Below are 7077 nucleotides of genomic sequence, written 5' to 3' on the forward strand. Positions count from 1 at the left end.
ATTGTCATAAACTGACTAATACAAACTTTATATTAAGTCTGAGATGACTCACCCTCCTACTAAATATTCCAGGGTACATGACCTCTTAGGCTGCTGTCTGTGTATACCTTGTAAGATGTCTGTATCTTAATTGTCAAAGTTTAGTTGTTAATGAATTAGTAAAAAAAAAAAAAAAAAAAAAAAGTCTTTCTGTCTCCTTTAGGAGAGGAAATAGCTCTTTACTTTGAGGACAAAGAAATTCAAAGAAATCTAGTTTCCTAGGTAGGAGGAAGATAGTTTTTGAAAAGGAGAAAAAGAGTTTTATTTAGAACTTTAGTACGAGGAGAATCTTGCTTTACAAAATCTGGAGTTCAGTAAAGGAACTATGCTCACGTAGCTAAGGGGAAGGATTTTAGTTCTCACATGGGGAGACTAGAAGTTGGTGGGATTAAAACTTTGGAGAATTCAGCAGAAGGACTCTAGATTAAGAATAGGATAAACTAGGGGGATCAAACAGGGGGCAGAGGGTAGACTGTAGTTGACCTCTTGTGGAAAGAACGAGAATTTGTTTTCCATCTGGAGGTACTAATTGTGCAGAGTTTATACCTTCATTTATCCAGTATAAATTTAGAAAAGCAGGTTTTACAGCCCTGAAGACAATGGCTTAGAGACCAGACAGAGAGTAGCACATGAGGCAAGGTGTTGAAGAGATGAGAGAGAAAAAGAGGGTATCATGAAACAGAATACGCAGAAAGCCTCCTGAACCTCAAAATAATTAACACATTTGAAGAAAAGTTCTCAACCTCAAGTTGAAACTTTAGTGGGTGCACACACACGTGCGCTAAATAGCCTACAAGTAGGTTACTGTCCTGACGACAAACTAGGAAGCAATGTACAAGGTAATATTGTGGAATACAGAGAGGTCCAAACAAAAGAGCCTAAATTAGTCACACACAGTTTGTGGGAAGGGAAACTGGTTGACATTTCTGGAGGGCCGTTTGGCATTATGTCTCAAGTTCAAAATCGATCCAGCAATCCCAGTCTAGGAATTTAAACCAAGGTTGTGGTTCTCAAACATGATTGTACATATAACAACCTCCAAGGACAGCTTGTTTAAAAATTCTCAACCCATAAGTCTCTTCCCCTAGAGATTTGTAGGTGTGAGAATTGACATTTTTGAACAAGCAGCCCTCTTGATTTGTCTACTAACAAACAGAATGCTGAAGACAATAAAAGTGGGAAAAGCTGTTAGCAGAAGCAAATATGTTTGTTGTAAGATTCCTTAAAATGGCAGGAAATCGGAAAATCTGTTATTTCGCTTCTCTGAACCTCAGTTTCCTGTCTTTATGATAAAAGTACATACTCAGACAAAAAAGTACACCCTCAATGCCACTGCTCTGAGATTAAATAAGGATTCACTTAAAAGGCTCAGACAAAGCCTGACGCATTATTAAAGATCAATAAATATTGGCTATTATGCAATGTTGAGTGTGTTGGGGGAGGCATTTAAATAACAGAATGTATAATACAATTCAATTTTTGAAACATTGTTTACATACATGTGTATATATGTACATGCAGAGTTGTCTGAAGACATGTTCAAATGTTAACAGTGATAATTCCTTGATAGTGAAATTTTGAGGGACTTACATTCCTTTCTGTAGTTTTGAGTATTGTTTGAATTGTTCTACAATTAACATCTATCATTTTTCCTCAAAAACATTTAAGCTCAAAAATATAAAGTGTAATTCAATAATACCTTACACGTGTAGAACACTTCCATGTACAGAAAATTTCCAAATACCTTGCTTCATGGGAGCCTCACAAAGTCCTGCGAATGAAAAAAGGACATATCTCATCATTTCTGTTTCACAGATGAGGAATCAGGGTAAGTGGTTTACTTGAGGACCCCATGCACAGCTAATGACTTTGCTGACCCGAGTCCAGCCCCAGGTCTTCTGAGTCCAAGTGCACCATACCTCCCACTGGACAATGATTCCTCAATGATCTCAGTTATAGTTTTCAACAACAACAACGACAAAAGCAGGGGGAGAGATTACAGTTATACAAATGTCTATTTTTCATTTATCCTCCACATTTAAAAAATGCTCAGCACTAGATAAAACTGAGATATATTGAATACTAAGAAGGCTGATATGAAAACATATTAAAGTCAGGAGATACCCAAGCTAGGTGTCAGATAGTAACCCTAAGCATCTCATGTGTTCCGCAGCTTTGGTTACTCTAAGTACAGACAGTCTCAATCACGTGTTAAAAGTTAACGGAAATCTCATGAGCAAGGAAAACGATTTGATAATCATGTAGAGTGTAGACTGTCAAGCGGGCTTTCTCTGAGTTTTTCACCTCTTAGCAGTTCAGCCCGGCGCCCGACGGAGGTTTAAGGCCGAACCTCCTTGGCTTTGTTTGGAGCGACCCTGCCCGTAGTCACGAGCGGATTGTCAGGGAGCCGCGGTGTCTCGGCCGGCGGTGTGGCCTGCACTGCCCCCTCCCGGACAAAAGCCAGAACTGCGTCTGTGTTGTGGAGCCACGTCTCCCCCATCAGCAGAAAAAACTCGGTCGCCGAAGACCGGCTTCAGCGAGGCGCCCGCAGGCTCAGAGCATCACCTGGGCCCAGACCAGCTCCCGAGGTGCTCAGGAGGTACCATTCGATTGGTTTTCAATGCAGACGTTTAAGGAATTCCCGCATTGGCTACCAAGGTCCCCTCTTCTCCACTCCGGGGCCTCCTGGAGCTCAATTCTGTGTCAGAAGTGCCACGAGTTGCTATTCTGTCCTGAAATAGTGAAGCAGATCAAGGGACGCATTTTCTTTGCTGGCCCTAAACTCTAGTTTCCTTTCTCCCATGAATGTGAGTTGGCCTTCTGATTCATTGTGACAAGTCCTTATAGCACAAGTGACAGTTCTAGGCCTGGCAGCTCCACTCTTGATCTCTTGGAAGCCACATACCAAGTCAGAAGTCCAGCTACCCTGACAGACCACAAAGCTGTGAGGAAACCCAAATCAGCCACGTGGCAAGAGAGTGAAGGAGCCGTGTGAAGGAGCCCCGAGGAGCCCAGCATGTGAAGGAAACCCTTTCGGATGATCCAGCCTGAGCACGTTCATGACCTCACAGCATGGAGACGATGAACTACCCAGCCAAGTCCTGCCTGAATTCCCAGCCCACGGAATCATGAGAAATAACAAGCCCTTGGTTTTTGGTTTTTGTTTTTAACTGGAGTATAATTGCTTTACAATGTGTTAGTTTCTGCTGTACAATGAAGTGAATCTGCTCTATGTATACCTATATCCCCTCCCTCTTGGACCTCCCTCCCTCCCCCATCCCCCATTCCACCCATCTAGGTCACCACAGAGCACCGAGCTGAGCTCCCTGTGCTATACAGCAGGTTCCCACTAGCCATCTATCTCACACATGGTAGTGTATATACAGATGAACCTATTTCCAGGGCAGGAATAGAGGCGCAGATGTAGAGAACAGACATGTGGACACAGGGTGGGAAGAGGAGGGTGGGACAAACTGGGAGATTAGAATTGACATATAAATAAGTGCTTGTCTTGAACCACTAAGTTTTGGGTAGTTTCTTGCACAGCCATAGATAACTTGAAACACTCGTGCCTTCTGGGCGTGTTCAGGCTTGACCTCATAGATACTGTTTCCATCCTACACTGTCATGCTGCTCTGTAATTGAATTTAGTTGTATTATGAGTGTTGTAGTTTAGTCAAGCAGTTAAGACTAAGTTCAAGGTCAGTAGTTCAGGTTGCATACTCACTTGGTATCCTATAAGTCAGACATCTCATCTCTACTAGGGCCCAGCTGCAAGCTGGCTGTATTTTCAAATAGAGAATCGTTGTTCACGGAACAGGCATGGCCTTGCCCTGGGGTCTCGTATGGGAGCTGGCTGGAGGTTGCATCTCTGTCTGCCAGAGATACAATAATTTTAGGTCTGCTGGATTTTACAGTGAAATTTGTGGGACAGTTTGAAATGAAGCCTGGACCTCTGCCAATGCTTCTTGTATTGGGCTTCACTCAAAACTGGCGACCTAACGGGTTAGCCAGTGCTTGAGTCAGAGCAGCACGGCCAAACATCAGATATGAAGCTCCAAAATCCAAAGAGACCCACAAACAGCATGCCCTTCCTTTGTGGAGAGCAGTGCGAAGTGCAGCATGTGCCTCACTTAACAGTGGCTGTTCCATAAAAAGGAACAAAACTGGGTCATTTGTAGAGATGTGGATGGACCTAGAGTCTGTCATACAGAGTGAAGTAAGTCAGAAAGAGAAAAACAAATACCGTATATTAATGCATATATGTGGAATCTAGAAAAATGATACAGAAGACCCAGGGCAGGAATAGAGACACAGATGTAGAAAACGGATGTGTGGATACGGGGGCGGGGTGGAGGGGAGATTAGGATCAGGCCATATACACTACCATGTGTAAAATAAATAGCTAGTGGGACCCTGCTGTATAGCGCAGGGAGCTCAGCTTGGTGCTCTGTGGTGACCTAGATGGGTGGGATGGGGGAGAGGGTGGGAGGGAGGTCCAAGAGGAAGGGGATATATAATTATACATACAGTTGATTCACTTCATTGTACGGCAGAAACTAACACAACATTGTAAAGCAACTATACCGCAATAAAAACAAAAAACAAAAAACCAGTGGCTGTTCCAATATGCCCCAGACCACAGGACCCTAGAAGTTTCATTAATAGAGCTAGCACTTTTGAGCTCCCACCCTCTAGCACACATGCATCTTACCAGAGTGCCTTGTAATTCCACCTTCCAGATGCAACTAGAAAAATGTCATCAATGTCAAGGGCCAGCATGACGTTCTGTGGGAGATCAGGATGGTCAAGTCCTTCTATACTATATGTGCCAGAGAGCAAGAGACTTGGCGAGGCTCTGAGACAGAACTGTAAAGATAATCCTTTATTCCTCCCAGGAGAGAGCAAAATGCTTCTGCTTATCTTTTCTGATAGGAGTGGAGGTGGGGCACATGGGATGGGGTGGGGTGTTGGTCAGTAGTTGCCAACCAGGTGCCAAAAGCCATGTGCTGATTTGCTCCAGTAAAGACGATATATCCAGAAACACAGCTCTGATTAGCATCACGACTTGACTAAGTTTGTCTAATCTATAATCATTCTCAACTATTCATCTGGCTCTTAACACAAGCTAAACAGGAGAGTTTGAAAAAGATACAGAAACGGGAAAGATTATGTAATGACAGCATAGCACTTTACTCTTTCTGAGTCCCGCCATAAAAATGGACAGAATAACAGAAAAACCAAACCAATGGATCACACTTACAGGGAAACTAATGACAAGGTGTCCCCATGAACTACAAAATGCAAGCAGTGAGGACAACCCACCAACAGCACAGACTGGTAGGGCATCGGCTGTGTGCAGATGGAAGCAATGGGGTATCTGACAAGATGACAAAAGGTGAACCCCAAAATAGCAACTGGTATTCCCTGAAAAGTGTGATGGTCTAACTTAAGAACAGCACCTGAAACTGAGCGGTTTTAACCCCCTGGTAGTACTATTTGCATGGGTAATAATTTAGCCCAATGGTAGGTGAATGCAAGGAGTCCAAGGTGAAAATGGAAATGTCTGGAGAGCCTAGCCTCTGTAACTCTCAAAACTACTCTCCAAGACTCCCTTCCAGAACAGGGCCCAAACTAAGGAGAAAGTCCCAAAAGTGAAATCAAAATTTCACAGGACACAGAAAATAAAGACAAAGGAAGAAAAGGCCCAGATAAAGTTGGGGGGAAGGAAGAGAGAAAGGAAATCTCAGAAAGAAAGACACCATATTTGTTAACACCCCTGTGAAGTTAGAAGAGCCACTCTCAACTATTCTAAAAATTCAGGAAAACTAACTTCACATAAAAAATAGCAACAGAGGGCTTCCCTGGTGGCACAATGGTTAAGAATCCTCCTGCCAATGCAGGGGACACGGGTTCAAGCCCTGGTCCAGGAAGATACCACATGCCGCAGAGCAACTAAGCCCTTGCGCTGCAACTACTGAGCCTGCACTCTAGAGCCCGCGAGCCACAACTACTGAAGCCCGCGTGCCTAGAACCCGTGCTCCGCAACAAGAGAAGCCACCGCAATGAGAAGCCTGTACACTGCAAGGAAGAGTAGCCCCTGCTCACCGCAATTAGAGAAAGCCCACACACAGCAATGAAGACCCAACGCAGCCAAAAATAAATAAATAAAATCAGTAAATTAAAAAACAACAACAACAACAACAGAAAAGCATCAAAGTCAAATCCTGTGGAAATTCTTACAAAGAAAAAAAGAAGAAGGAGCAAAATAACATTCCTACAGATAAGAAAACATGGCATAATCTTACCCACAAAAGAGAACTGTGGATTTCTATTTCAAAATAAATTTAAGTACATTTTATAAATAATACAAGCTTATTTCCTCCTTAAATATCAATAATTCAATAGAAGAGCCATTTGGCAGGCCCAAGCAAAGAGGGACATTGGGCAGAGAGGTAGCTTAGCAGGAGGTTGAGGACAGATGAGGAAGGTGGCCAAGAGAGACCCAGAGGGCTGAAAAGATTGGTTGCAGAGGGTGATTGAGCAAATAAGTAATACTGAGGACAGAAGAAGTCATAGTTTTCATTGTCAGAGAAGAAAATCTTAAATTTGAAAAGAGGGAAAGGCAGAAGGAATACTCTGCTGTTGGACTGGAATTGGCAGTGTTGGTGTGAACTTACAGGTTTCCATATAAAGAGAATACACAAATATACATGTGTGTGCATGCACGCGTGCACATGCATTAGTCTGCTTGTGCTGCTATAACAAAATACTGTAGACTAACCATAGGCTTAAACAATAGACATTTATTTCTCACTGTTCTGGAGACTGGAAGTCCAAGATCAAGGTACTGGCCAGTTCAGTTCCTGGTGAGATCCCTCTTCCTGGCTTGCAGATGGCCAACTTCTCACTGTGTCCTCACTTGGTGGAGGGAGAGAGATAGCTCTCTCTTCCTCTTCCTAAAGCCACTAATCTCATCACAAAGTTCCCACCAGCATGACCTCATCTAACCCTAACTACCTTCTAAAATCCCCACCT

The sequence above is a fragment of the Mesoplodon bidens genome (assembly GCF_964165515.1).
Source record: "Mesoplodon bidens genome assembly, chromosome: 7".
Taxonomy (NCBI): domain Eukaryota; kingdom Metazoa; phylum Chordata; class Mammalia; order Artiodactyla; family Ziphiidae; genus Mesoplodon; species Mesoplodon bidens.